The sequence below is a fragment of the Pangasianodon hypophthalmus genome, chromosome 4, assembly GCF_027358585.1.
Source record: "Pangasianodon hypophthalmus isolate fPanHyp1 chromosome 4, fPanHyp1.pri, whole genome shotgun sequence".
In the NCBI taxonomy this organism is placed as follows: Eukaryota; Metazoa; Chordata; class Actinopteri; order Siluriformes; family Pangasiidae; genus Pangasianodon; species Pangasianodon hypophthalmus.
This window is the reverse complement of record NC_069713.1, coordinates 31,707,391-31,722,956: the sequence shown is the minus strand read 5'-3', so window position 1 is coordinate 31,722,956 and position 15,566 is coordinate 31,707,391. Positions and strand designations below refer to the sequence as shown.

Here is a 15,566-nt window from a genome sequence, read left to right as displayed (position 1 = left end):
AACGTCACCATATCAACGATTAGATGTTTTTTCTTTGTTAAATAACACCACGTGCGCCACTCAAGTTCCTGTGAATGAGCTTTTATTCTAGAAATTATAACGAACTGGAACATTAATATAAACCTTGCAGCCAGAACTACTGTAGTGTATTTTATAGAAAATGAATCAATACCTCCTGACCAATCAGATTCAGGAATTTAGAATAGCTGTGGTATAAATGAACTCCCTAGACATTACCCTTGGAGTATTTGGTGTCTCAGTGCCAGTGTTTTTCGAAGCTAAATTCATTTCGCTGCATTATTTTGACTCCCTGTACATTTTGAGATGATTTACGGCATGGTTGGCTGCCTGTTCAACAGAGCAAAAGATGTTTATAAAATTTTTCTGAAAATTTTGGTCCAACCTGAAGCTGTTACATAGTGGTTTCTGTGTGTGTGAGTGTGTGTGTGTGTGAATAGCTTAAGGCATTGGTGAGTCACACCTATTCATCCTAAGCCTCTATTCCTGCTGGTTAGAGAGGACGTTATTGAGATGTAACTTTCTTCAAAGCTTTTGCCTCAGGTTTTTTCTTCACCCTGCCTGCAGATTCAGACGTCTAGTGGGAACATCCATGTGTCTGACTTCCAAATTTCATTTCAAATGCAGATGCTGAACTAAATCCAGCTGTTCTTATTGTGCGTCTCATTTAGTCTCAATGAAAGGCAAGATTACTACACTTCATAGGTCTTGTGAGTATAGTATTGTCCAATGTAATCATATCTATTTGTCTTTTTTGACTCATTTAATCAGATTTTGCAATTTGGATATATTTTGAGTACTTTTAAATGCCCTCATTCCTCCACAACTTATAGCAATTCGTTCCTCTCGAACACAGCTTTGGAGGGACGATGGAGATTCATTTTACAGCGATAATATCTTCTTCTCTAATGATTGCTGAGTGGCTTCATGTTGTTTGGTCATGGCCAAGGTGGAAACGCAGCAGGAGTTCCACTGAGGAGCTGGTCGTGTGCATGCCGTTCGCTGTATTCGCTGGCATTTTCTTCCTTACGAAGAATCCGAGTGTCGGTGTGTGTACGCTAATTCATTGTCTCAGTGTTTGCGTAAGAAATACGGTGTCCTTAAATAGGAATGGCTTTGTTTTTGGCAGTAGAAATGTGGTAGTTTGTTGCTAGTGAGTCACTACTATTTTGAAAAACACCAATGTATATTCTTAGAGGAAGGCAGCAATGATCGAGCAATCCGAGTATCCATGCTGGAATGAACACGTAACAGGCGCCAACCTTCATCTTCTCTGCAACTGGATTGAAAACTAATCTCAAATAATGTTTCCGTTATGTTATCAGGTCTTTCTCCCTAATGCTATTCATCAGTATAAGTTGCAATTAATTATATTCATTTCTCATTATAGCCCATCACAATTGAAATGAGATACATGTATGAATTATTAACTAATATTAGAAGCTAGTTCTGATTGTAATGAGTCTTTGTTAGGGGGGAAATGCAGGCTATAATGTATGCATCCTTGATTTCTGGAACATTTTCTCAGTTAAAGCACAAATGTGGTGAAATACAATGTTTACAGCACTTTGTCTGCTAGGCATTACATGTACCATCCATTTCTTTTTCTTTAGAAGCAGATCCAGACCATGTAGGCCCTGTAGCATATTTTGAAACTGTGTGCCAGTTTTTTTCGCAGACATCTTAGTAGGTATTTGTGAAAGCTCTGTGAGGTTACCTGGAATGAGATGACAGCTGTGCTCGAGGCTTCATAGCGCTGGAGAAAGATTATTGGACTTCGATAAATCCCCAGGAATGAAATTGCTAATCCTCCTCATAGCAGAGGGTAAACATGTTCAATAGCAATGCTGATTTTTAGCTAGGAGCCAGGGACAGATGCTGTGGGAAGAAGAATGGTGAAGGACAATGGTTATGCGCTGATAAAAGGTTTATTTATCGAAGAATTGGTGGAGACAAGTCTCAACTTAGTGTATATTAGCTGTGAGCTAAAATTAGGCCAATTATCTTGTCTGCCTCTCTGTTTTTCAGTGCTATCTCGATCATAATTGTGTCCAGGTGTGTAGCTGAGGTGCTATTAATACTGATCCAACAGTCATTCGAATCTTTCCGAAGTAATCCGTCCCTCCAGTCTGACTGGAAACAAAAGTTGGATGATTCACCCACTAGCACTATTTTTTTTTTTTTTTACCCGTCAGCTCGCTTGCTGGTTTCAGAGCTCAGCAAACAAAAGGTCAGCCCATTGAGAATGCATTGAAATGAGTCTCGCTTTTTTTTCCCCCCAGCTTGCGTCCTTTAGACAGCGTAGCTGCTAATGGACTCATTAGCCAGGCTGAAACGGCCACCCAGTCTAATTGTTGACATTTTGCACAGTGCTGTTTTTGTAACCTTACCGCTCTTGGTTAATTTTTTTTCTTTTTCCTTTTTTTTTTCACTGGATGGCTTTCTTGTGGCTTTCCGTAATTGTCACCCCTCCTTGTCCAGCAGCTGCGAGCATCAGGGACTGCTCATGTGATGAGACAGTCTGGCTGGGCGTTAAATATTCATAAGGTCTCAGGAAGATGTGGCTTAAAAAAGGCTAAGTGCTTTCATTAAAAATGACAAACAAATAATAGAAAATGATGAAATTCAATTAGACTTGGCTACGCACGGCGTGTCCCCAGTGCTCATTTGGAAGTCAGCAAGGTCCAGGATTTGAATGCAGAGCAGTGTGCTTTTGTGTATGTGTGGATTTTAGTGAGCCCCCCAGTCTCTATGACGCATACACCGTCTTTCTGTGTATGAAATATTCATATCAGTGAAGCCACATATTTTGTAACCATACTTTCTTTACTTTCTTTGGGACTTGTGGGAGTGACAGTGAGTGGTGATTTAGGATGCTGCATTCAAAGGCTAAAACACTCTTGTAGAAGTTTTCTAATGATACTGATATTGATTTGGGTCAGAGCAAAGTTTATTGAGGAATGAAAATTTAATCATAATGTATAAAAAGTAGACTCCATGGCTAAACATGTTCCTGGAATTGTCTTTGAACCTTTTACAGTAAGAAGATTACCCATACCATTACCTCTACGTGAATAATGCTCATTGCAAATTTCTCAGGGTTTTCCACACCCATGTAAATCCTAAAGCTATATATGTATGTACGTGTGTGTCTGTGTGTGTGTCAGCCGTATTGCCCATATGGCTCAATATAGCTGGTGTGTTTTTGGAATGGTGTAGCCGGTCATCCATCAAAAGCAGACCTGGCCCTTTCTAGTGAAATTTCCAGCTTGCTGTAGCTTGCAAGTTGCCCGTGACTGCAGTTCCTTGTCCTCTATGGTCTTTGCCCTTCTTAGAATATAATTACAGTCCCAGAAAGCTGATCTTAGGCCAGAAAGTCAAACCAGACTAGAGTAGATTAGCATGCTCTAGCACACCAGCTGTCTCAGTGGAGAGCTCATTAAAGTAGGACCTCTTTCAGCACAGCAGCATGGCACCATCTGATAAGAACCCACAGTCCACAGGTCAGTGATTGAGCATAGAGCAGTATCTTCTATCTCACTCTCTCCTGGCTGTTTCTTCCAGAAAATTAGGCATGATGGGTTCTCTGCGCCATTGAGAATAGATGGTGGGACAGTGGAGGCTTCATTTTGGGCTGTAAATTGCACTGCATTATAAAGAGCAATCTGTTTGACCTATAACTGAGAGTACAAACCCCAATGATGCCACAGCCACCTGTAGTGGGATTCCAAGAGAGCATAATTACATTTACAGCATTTGGCAGACGCCCTTATCCAGAAGCGCGTTGTAGCCTCCACCAAAAACACATCCTCATGCTAGTACAAATAGGTCAGTGTCTAAGAATACTTTTTTCCTCTTTCGGCTGCTCCTGTTCAGGGCATCACCCGTCCACATATTTTGATTTGGGCACAAGTTTTATGCCGAACGCCTTTCCTGACGCAACCCTCCCCAATTTCTGGGCTTGGGACCGGCACTGAGAGTGAACTGGCTCGTGCAACCCTCCAGTGGCTGGGGTTGGTTCCCTGACTGGGAATTGAACCCGGACCACGGCGGTGAGTGACTGTGAGAGACTCAGCTGTTTGGACAGCTATAAGTAATAGTACCAAGAAGGGTCTCGATGCAGGAACTTTTCCTTGTTCCTTGAGGGATCAAGGAAGCTGTGTTGGAGGGTCGGAGGGAACATAGTGCAGAGAATGGTTTGATAAGGTGCAGGTCCATTTTCGCTCTGTAGGCAAGCATCAGTGTTTTAAATCTGATGTGGGCAGAGTACAGGAGGCCAGTGTAGTGAATACAGAAATGCGATGTGGGAGAACTTTGGAGATTCAAAACAAGTTGTACAGCTGCATTCTGGATCAGTTGCAGGGGTATGGTGGCACACTGTGAAAGTCAAATCATAAGATGACAAGACGCTGAACAAGCAAGTGAGTGGTCTCCATGGAAAGAAATAACCAGATCCTCCTGGTATTGCAAAGGAGAAACCCTGCATGACTAAATCATGTTAGCAAAATGAGGAGAAAATGAGAGAAGTTGGTTGTCCAGAACTACCTCAGAATTAACTCTCCTCTTATGTGGGAACAATAGAGTTCTCATTTCTTAACAATTAGAATGGTACTAGCCAATCATGGGATCTAGATCTAGAACTTTAAAGGACGGTTCAGTTTGTCTGAAAGGGATCTAGTTCCAAGTAGAATCCCTTTAGGAAAATAAAGGCATTTTCACACTTGGTCCAAATACTTGAGTTCCCAGGACCAATTATGGGCTCATTTGGGGGAGGGACTCAATCACAAATTTGCTTTCACATAGAAGAATTCCTTCCGAACCATGGATCGATTGAGGATTTCCATATGTCACTTTTGTCCACACAGGTTTGTAGAATGGTAGGCACTAGGTTCTGTTCACTTTTATTGTTTTCCTTTGGCGCCAACTCTCAAGCGGTGAAGAATAGCACTTTTTGGATGCATGGCATGTCACTGTACAGGAATACCTGCAAACCAGGGGCCATGCCGTTCTCATGTAAGAAGACTTATAGCCATATAGTTACTTGGCATGCCGTGCCAATGGTGGATAGCACCGAACACCACAGAAGACCCCAGACCACCATATTTAAGAAGACCAGGAATCAGTTCTCCGGACTGCTTTTGGGCTCAAAAGCAGTTTTCACAGTTCAACAAATGCAATGAAATTTTCGAGCAAATGGCCTGTGTACGTATGTAAAAATTTAAATGTGAAAATGACTTAAAAACTCTTAACTGGTGGTATTTGGTAGTGTACCATTTGGATGGTAGTGCCGATTGGGATGCGGACTCTTTACATTTCATTTAGGTATCATTTGGAATACGATGAAAAGATTTTTCGCAATGTTTTCAGCATTGCCTGTTTTGGCATTTAGAATGATTATAAATGTCGACCATAATCAGCTCATGTGTTGTGGGGAAGTGAGTAATTATCATTTGCAGCCTCTCGAATCAACTCTACTGCCAGTATAAAACAGCAAATTACACAACAAAATGCAGGTGTAACATCTCATATTCTGCTTCACTGAGAGTACGAAAGCACGGCATAATAATTCACTGCTGTGGCCCTGATTTTGCAGCAGAGGGGGATTATGTAACCATTAAAGTGAGTTGTGCTGTCATAACACTTATCTTCTGGAGATCTCTCTGTCTCTTCGTGTTTTCTTCTGTGTGGACTCTTCACTGTCTCAGGTGTCAGTTTCTCTCTCGCAGACACTTATTCTGCGTCTCAGTTTGTCTGCCTCTCTTTTTCCTTTCTTGGGGGTGGGCTGAAACAGGCCGTTCAGGCTGTCTGTGTCTGCCACGACCAATTATGGCCCCAACATGGATACACTGAGACCTGGTAAGCCCAGACACCTGCCATCTCTCTCTCTCTCTCTCTCTCTCTCTCTCTCTCTCTCTTTCTCACACACACCTTGACTTTGCTCACCCACTCTTCCTCACTCTCTTTCTCCTTCTGTATCTTTCTCTCACTTTGACCCAACTGTCTCTCATCATCTCACCATCTTCCACCTTCCTTTTGTCTCTTCATATTTAATACAGTAACGTAACAGAAAGCAGGAGAAATCTTCATTATAGGAGGGAAGATGAACAAACAGAACAAGACTAGATCGAAATGATCGGAATTATTCCTCTGTTTATAGAAGGAACAAATATAATTCTGAGCAATGTTAGTGTTTGCTCCCATCGGTGCCATAGTACTCAAGTCCTGGCACTTAAGTCTGGCTTACTTTACAACTCATGACTCGGGACTTGGATTTGAACTTGGATTTTTTTTACTTACTTGCTTGTTTTGAATGCTCCGACATGAAAACAGTGTAAGTACAAGTATAAGTGACCCCATTGTGTTTTATTCCTTATATCTCGGATTGTTATGGACTTAGTGGAACATTTCTCCACTATTATCCTTCAGAAGGCTGCTGTGATTCTGCGTGTGTGTGTGTGTGTGTGTGTGTGTGTGTATGTGCGCTGCATTGAAAAGGAGCTAAACACGACCCACACTGAAGGCCACTTATCAGATTAGAGCTTGAGCGAATCACTTCAACAGCGAACCTATTAGCTGCTGGAGCTGACAGCTGTCTGAATGTGTGTGTGTGTGTGTGTATTATACTGAATAGGATTGTAATGGCTCTGTACTCTCCTGGTATTCATACATAAGTGGGTGCCACTCTGTACCTTTAACTACTCCAGTTCAACTTCCAATTTTTGTGTACTTTGTGAGTAATAGTGACAGTTTTTTATTATTATTTCTAATTCTTGCTGGTTAGACATACTCATCTCAACTTCAGTAGAGTGGTAGTAAATGAAGGTTATGGTTTCTAAGCTTGTAAGGATCGAGAGTGGGAGGAAAAACCATCTAAATTTGTAAATTGAAGAAAATGTGTCAGTTATGACCAAATGGGTCTGTCCCGAAAGTCAGGCAAAGTGTCTAAAATGAAGCGTTTTATATTCATTTTATTCAATCACAGTCATATTAAGTCCTGGATTTGAAAAATTACTATCTAAAAAAAGGCAGGGAATGCTTTCAAAATGGATCCACACTTTGTATTTCTCATGCTGTCCATGATTCTATCTCCAGGGATCTTTCTTTAAAAGAGCTGCTTTGTAATATTGTGATATATGAACATATCGGAAGTTAAAACAGATGTGAGCGGAGGTTAATTGTCAAACCTGTAAAAGACATTTTCCTCATTTAAAAAGCTCTTTTAACTTCCTTTTGGGAAATCGTGTCTGCTTCCAAATCTGGCAAGTCATACTTCAAGTGGAAGGTAGGAAGTGTGTGTGTGTGTGTGTGTGTGTGACGGACATAAGAAACAGCCGAGCAGTCATCGGTTTATAATTTTTTTTTTTTAAAACGGAGGATTTTTGAAGGTCAGACGCTCCTCGAGCTAGTGCATTATTCCAGCGCTACACTCTTTCCCTGCGTCTCTCTCTTTCCGAAGACTGCAGGGTGGCTTTTTCAGCTCTGTCAAAGCAGCAGGACGTTGTGGGCTGAGAGCCAGATGTTTCCGTGGGGGGTCTCGATGGTTAAAAAAAAAAAGGTGAACACGCTTACTGAATATCAATCTATCGCTCATACTTCTCTCTCCATCCACCCAGCTGTTACTCATTTTCATCCAGCATGACGTTCCTCCCTTGTCTTTCACCTTTTCCCGTTCTTTTTTCTCCCTCTCAGATGCAAAATGGATTCATTTTTACGCAGACTATTTCTAAACCACGAGGGAAAGAGGGGGGAAAAAAATGAAAACAAGGCCAAGGAACAAGCCTCCTGGTAAATGGATGTTCTTCTGAAACACCTCACGGCCAAATATAGGTCTTGCGTTCCCCGCGGACGAAGAGAAGTGGGAGAGTAAAAGGTTTAGTACATATTTTATTTTAATTGGATGCATCCGAACGTGGCCTTTTTTTTGTGTTTTGCAGAATTAAATAATGACGTTATTTATTGCACAGTTGCCGAAGCGAAGAGGAAGGGACAGGAAAGTAGGAGATGAAAACAGAGAGTGTAAAAGGCAGTGTAGTTGGCGATGTGGAAATTATATAGATTGCACGATGAGAGAAAAAGGGAAGATAGGAAGAGGGCAAAGAAAGAGACAAATTGGAAAATGAACAAAAGGAAGACTTTTTTTATATTTCTATGCTAGCTTGTCATTGGCAGCTAGTGATTAGCACCAGTAAAATCTTTACCTCATCATTGCTAGTTTGCTTATTGAGCGACAGTAAATCGCTCTTAAATCCAGCTGCTGACATCTGTACCACATTGCCGGTTATAGCTAGCATGCTCCCAGTTTATTTCAGAGAATTAGCCTTAAAGAAATAAACGTTAAGAACCTTAAACAAAGAAACTAGAGACGTGATCATGATTTCAGCTTTGATTTTTGATAAGCTTGTGTCATACTGGAGCTTATATTATGTATGTATCTGAACTTTTTTGCACAATGAGAGTGCAGTTATATGAAAATAATCAACGACGGGCCGGTGTGATGCAAATCATTAAGCAGCTGCAGCCCTAAAAGTGATGCATCACTAAACCAAGCAGGCTACACGTGCAGGCAATCAAGCATCTGTCTATCTTTCAGCTTAAGGAGATGCTGTATAAGAAAAGCAGCCACTGATCCCACCGAGACGTGTTTCCAGATGTGTACCATGTCCCTATTGACCTCTGTGCAGGAACAATAAAAGCTAAAAAAGGCACATCTACTATCAATAATGCAACGCTTTCCTTCCCCGAAGTGCCGTTGTGTCTAAACTCCTGACTCGGTGTGTTGTCGATGAAGTGAAGCTAGTTTTAGCCAAAGATTGACGCCTTATTAGCGTGGTTTTTGACCCCCTCAGCAATCAATTCACTTAAAAACTCAAAAAGGAGCTAGCATTGTGCTAGTCAAATGTGTAGCCTCCATTTTGTTTGTCCACATGTTCATGTTTAGAGGAATACTTCACACAGAAGAATGAAGGGCAGTGTAGAAAAATTTGCATAGATTACATTGCCTACAAAATGTGCGCTAGCAAAGCCCCACCTAGCGCCTATATTCCTCTCAACATTGCTAGCTAAGTGAGAGATTAGCAGCGTGAGATCTTACGTTGTTTTCAAACGTCCACAAAACAAGTTAGTTCCTGTTCTCACTTACATTAAACACTTAACACTACCTTGTCAGCCTCTGTGTTTTTTTTTCATGGCCCAAAAGTTTTGCATCTATCCATAAAACTTTCTCGAACTCTCCGTTGAACTACTTGTCTTCGTGGCCTTTGCTTCATTAGCAGAAGCTTACTTTTGATAATGCCACCAGGTGGTTTTAATCCCTCCTCAGACATCGCTGTGTTTTAGATCGATGCATGTCTCATCCTGCAGGAGCTAGCGCTTGCTGTTATTAGCGCGTGGCATTTGAGAGGCAGCAAGCTAATCACTGCTAATCGCGAGCGAGCGAGGTGTGTTCACCATTTCGAGCTCAAGGGTTGCGAAGTTATCCGGTGTCACACGCTAGCGTCATTATTGTCAGCGATGAGCTAGGTGTTTCTGCGCTAATTACAGCGAGACCTTTAGCGCGTGTCTACATGGAGACGCCCGAGTCGACCGTGCAGAAGAGAACAGGGGGAAATTGATGGATGAGGAGAACAAGCGAGGCAGACGAAGATACAGGATAGCAAGAGGAAGGAAGAAAAGTGACAGGGAAAGAATGGGAGTCTGAGTGACTCATGGTGCTGGTCCATCTTATTTTTTTCGTTCTGAATAATTCATAGCTCTGGCTGCAGGAGCATATGACACCAGGCGGAAAAAATTAAATATCATGATAATGTGGTGTAACTTACATCCAGTATTAGCTGTGTTGGAATATTAGCTTGAAAGGATTAATAATTGATTCTTTTTCCTCATATGTCACACTATAGAAAATGCTATAGAAAAGTTTTGCTATGTTTGAACATTTTTCTAAAGCTCATTCATTATAATTAGCGGATGGCATTAATGAAGCTAGCGTGCCACGTTGGATAACCTGCTCCCTGTATGTTCGAAGCTGAATAAATCTTGCTCAGTCACGATTAGCGCTGATTACCTCGCCACCTCTCAAATGCCACGTGCTAGTAACTGTGAGCGCTAACTCTAGCAGGTTCTCTCTGTACTATGGGCCATTTCAGTCTTAGCTCAAACGCTCCCCCACAACAATACCCATTAATGCCCCTGCAGACTCACGTATCCCACAACACCTCGGGACTCCTATTTATCCATAAAATCGGAAGAATTGCAGTAACACGAGCTCTCTGCTCCATTCACTCCCTCCGGCCGGCCTTAATTAAGACCGAGGCAAAGCCGCTGACTCGGCCTTTGAAGGCTGTGCTGCTACAAACTATATTATGGTAAGCCAATTAGACGGAGTTAAGCGAGCGCACAGTGTGTTAGCGCAAAGCCGTTAATGTTTTAGCAGCTGTGAATCCCTGAATGACCTGCTTTCAAACTAGCGTGTGTGACACCGCCTCATAATAATAGTCTTTAGGAGGAGAAAGCCCAGGCTTCGAATGCTGATCGTGATTAATGAGCTCCGGGCTTAAAAGTGACTCTTAACAGTCCGTCAGCGTGTTAAAATGAAGCTAGTTTTGCTCTTTGGATGAAGAACTAGAATAAATCCGTGTCTACTTTAATGGCAAGATATATTTAAGCTTGACCTAAATACAGTTGTGCAATGGCAATGATAAGACAGCTGCTATATCAGCTATATTTAAGTCTAAAATATTATATATATATATATATATATATATATATATATATATATATATATATATATATATATATAGAGAGAGAGAGAGAGAGAAAACAGTCACTGGGCAATTTATTAGGAACACCTGTACACCTGCTTATTCATGCTGTTATCCAATCAGCCGAACATCAAGCAGAAGACCACATCGGCTTCCACTGCTGTCAGTCAAGAAAAGGAATCGAAAACAACGTCTTTTTCCGAGACGAAAACATCTTTTTCCGATCTTCAGCTGTCCAGCTTGGGTGAGCCTGTGCCCACTGTAGCCTCACATTCCCGTTCTTGGCTTACAAGAGTGGAACCCGATGTAGTCTCCCGCAGTTGTAGGCCATCCACCAAAAGGTTTGATGTGTTGTGCGTTCTGAGATGCTTTTCTGCTCACCACGGTTGTATAGAGTGCTTTACAGAGTTACAGCAGCCTTCCTGACAGCTTCCTGACTCTTGCTGGAGACTCCTTCCATAAATACTAAACAGAAAACTTCACCATATCAACAATTACAGTTTTTTTTTTAATTTATTTTTTTGCATCGTCCGTCCATCCCTCCATCCCTCTGAGATGCTCGTTAGTGTGATGTCTCAAGAACAAGTGATTGAATGTTTGTAAGATTTATCATTGTAACCAGCTGATTAGATTTTGGAATTGATCCAAACAGGGTCAAGGTCACAGCAAGGTCAAATGTCTAAAAGACTCTTTCTTCCTGCTAAGTATATTTTAAAGGTATTTTTGGCATAGAAATTACAGTAGTAACAAGAAGGATTAGCCTTAGATTATGTAAATAATAATAAAACAATAGTACTAATACTTTTTCAAGAGGACATAATTTAGCAGAGACAAATCCTGGTACTGAAATACTCACTAAATGTCTTGTTTACATGCTATTTGCTTTATTTTATATATTTGTAACACTTTTTTTTTACTATTTTAAACATGTGTTAACCATTATTATCTCTTAAAGACCAACATTTAATATTAACTAATCATGTGTGTTCCATGTGAATTGGGATTTTGACCTGGACCAGATTCCAGGCAAATTCTCTTCCATGGCCTGAGAAGTTACCTCCCTCAGCAAGGTTTAATGAGAATGTCAAAGCGGGAACGTGGAAAATCTGAATGAGAGAGAGAGCTAGCAATGAGACGAGGATTGAATTTTCCATCCCAGAAAATAACGTAATACTTCTTTTTATTGCTAGGCCATCACCTCTAAATCCTCTTTAGTCCAAATCCTCTAAAGTGTTGCGCCAAAAGTCACATGTTTTGTTCATTCCAATGTTCAGGCAAAAATGAAACGCTGGAAAAGCTCTGCCTGATTTATATCACAAACCACCAGGGGTTCACCTAATAAACTGCCAATTCTGAGCGCCTGCTAGAGGGCAAGAAACTCTCTTTGTCTTTTTAATTGCGTCAGAATAAGGAGATTTTACACCTTTAAATATCTGCTTCAGATATGGATCTGGGAAAAAAAAGCCTATTTTGTTTTCATTCGCAGTCTGAAATGTTGAAACTGTAAAATATGGAGGGAGTTAAGAGCACGGTTTCGCATAAATGAAAGTCTTTAAATGATGTAAAGCAGTAGAAGAGCGCTCTGTGTGTGTGTGTGTGTGTGTGTGGCATCTATCCCCATGCAGCAGTCGAAAGACCGCATCACCTGCTAGAGAAACGTGAGCCTCAGCCTGCAGTGTTAAATATTTATCAGCCTCTCACGTGACGCCACACGCGTACATCCTCCCATCTCCATCCCTCTCACTCATCCTTCGCTCTCCTCCCTTCCTTCATCTCATATTCTCAACAGAATCAAGACTTTCTCCTACGTTTCCTTGATCTAAAGTTTTCTAAACTTCCTCCCTCAGTCTCTCCCTCCTTCTCTCCTTCTGTATCTCCATCCAACTTTTTTCTTGGAAGCCGACTAGCTGTGAGGTCTAGCTGTCTTTGGAAGGAGTTAATCAAGACTCTCATGTTCTCGCTAAATTTAGCGGTCACATCTAGCTAGCCATGTTTAAGCCATGAGCCATGTTCGTTGCTTTTGGCTACATCCATACAAATTACACAGCGCTGTTGAATTCTCGAATCTGATTGGTTAGAAGGATTCATTTTCTATAATAGAAGCAATGTTTATATTAATGCGCTCCTTATACTAAATTATTGTTTCTACAATAACAACTTACACAGGAAGTTGTATTGGGGGGGGATGGGCGCTTAACGTTAACAGATTTAAAAAAGAAAGATGTGGGTCATTGGTAGTTTTCTGCGAGGAGATGTTTATGTAATGTTTTCGGAAGGAGTCTCCAGTGTCAGTGCTTCATAACATTCAAAGGTAAAGCTGTACCTTTAAGCTTTCCAACATGGGACAGTCTTCAGGATGGATGAGTTTGCGGTCAGTGTGTGTGTGTGAGAGAGAGAGAGAGAGAGAGACTCGAGTCCTTGTAGTAAAAGTTTAAAACAGTGGCGTTAGTGGCATGAAGAACAGAAAAAAAGTGAACTTCGAAAAAAAAAAAAGAACAATGAAAACTCAGACCACTCCATCTGTCAGATCTGAATTCAGTTCAATATATAGCTCTTTGTTATTGCGTCTAAAATAATAACAAGTAAAAGCATTAAAGTTTAACTTCTTTCCATCATTCTCAATGTTTCTCTCTCTCTCTCTCTGTCTCTCTCTCTCACTTTATCATTTATTCCTCGTTCCATACAACCATCCAGCGACTGGATCCTATTCCTCTCTCGTCTCTTCTCTGGGTAATTGAAATAGAAAGTGGTGTGTGTGTGAGTGGAAAAGCTACTTCTTAGCATTCACTCCAGGTGCTGCTTCGCTCTGTGTGTGTGTGTGTGTGTGTGTGTGTGTGTGTGTCTTTGTCTTCCGAGCCTCCCCTGCTGTGCCTGTCTGTCAGATTTTGACCCTGACCTTCTCCTTTACCCCTGCGCTAATATTTATTTAATTCCGCACAGGCACGAAGCAGCATTGTGAATAGTGATCAAACCCCAACCTCTGAGCTTTGTCTCTTTCATCTCTGTCTCGATAATAATTATAAAACGGTGTGAAAGTGGAAGACTCTACGACTCTACAACTCTACCATCATTGTCGAGTTTGCTGACGGCACTGTTGTAGTGGGCCTGATCACTGATAATGACGAGAAGGCCTACCTGGAGGAGATTAAAAGCCTGGAGAACTGGTGCCAGTAGAACAACCACCTTCTGAACGTCAGCAAGACAAAGGAGTTGATATTAGACTTCAGCATGAAGCAGGAGCTGAGCTACCACCCCCTTATGATCAATGGGACCCCAATGGAGAGAATGGACAGTTTCCGATACCTTGGTGTCCACATCTCACAGGACCTGTGATGGTCCTGCTACATCAGCACCCTGGTGAAGAAGCCCCATCCTGACAGGAAGCATCACAGCCTGGTTTGGGAGCAGAACCAAGCAGGATAGGCGGCTCTCCAGACGGTGGTGCTATCATCAGCTGAGCGTACCATCCGTACAGAGCTCCCTGACCTGCACTCTATCTACATCAAGCGGTGCTGGACCAAGGCCAGGAAGATACTGAAGGACCTCAGAAATCCAAACAATGGACTCTTCTCTCTGTTGTGTCACGGAAGCTATTCCACTCCCTGAAGGCCAACACAGAGAGAATGATGAGGAGGAGCTTCTTCCCACAGGACATTCGGGCCCTGAACAGGACAACACCAAGGACTAGAGCTTGGACTCACTTTCACAACATCACCACACCACCTACATTCATTAATACATTCATCATACATTCATCATCAATGAAGCTTCTATTCATTCACCTTCAGTAACCATTTTATTCTGTATTTGTAAATGTTTATTATATATAAATAATAATTTATAGGCAATTTCATACAACTACCTCAGCTTAATGTTGCACAGCATTATATTGCACAAAACAACTGCAATATGTGCACTTTATCAGACTATTACTGCCACCATCTTTAAATCCTCACTTTCCTGTTTTCTAACTCTATGTAAATTCTATTTTATGTCCCGGACAGTCATAAAAAGCATTTCACTACACGTTGTACTGTAAATAAAATTTGAATTCGAAGACAGCATTCTGACCGCCAACGTGTGAACCGCTACTGCTGCTACGTGTGAACCACTTGTGCAAATTTTAGTTAAAGCCAGTGAGCTCTGCGTTTTGTACTAGACTTCAGTATGTTGTAATAAAACTACTGAGACTAGTAAGAAGTAAAGGCTGGGGCTGATTTCTTTCTAGCCCAGACTGTAGATTCATTCATGACAGTCATGTGAAACGGCCCTAGATTTGGTGTCCATTGGGGCAATTTATTGAACAGCATCAGCACTGATTGAGAAGAACACGTGAAATGTCATAGCTGGTGTAATGACCGTGAACGAGGTGTTTTTTTGTTTTTGTTTTTTTTAATGCCTTTGGAGAAGAAACTAGAAGTAAGCAGATTAAACAAACATTGTACAATCCCTTATACAAAGGGACAACCAACAGAACTGTATGTTTTGTGCGGTTTGAATAACAGCGCAGTGTTTACCGTGCTTGCTATTCAGCATGATTATAGACTTGAAATGTAAAAAAAAATGGCAATTGCTGTCTTTCAGTGAGTTGTGTTCTTGTGTGTATAAGTAACAGTTTTATGCCGTGGCTACAGTAAAAGGCTTGACAATAAAGCTTTTGTAATAACAGAGTTACTGTAGGTGGAATTTGTTTTAGCTTTTCAAATTAATATTGTGACCAGCTGTTACAATTTCTGTAATGCTACTGCTACTACTATTACTACTACTACTATTGCTACCGCTACTACTACT

General features: G+C 41.3%; 1 protein-coding gene across 1 annotated transcript in view; it reads left to right on the top strand.

Moving 5' to 3' along the window:
• epha4b (eph receptor A4b) overlaps nt 1–15,566 on the top strand; it is a 107,024-nt gene that overhangs the window by 25,392 nt on the left and 66,066 nt on the right. The gene's annotated exons all lie outside the window — the stretch shown is intronic.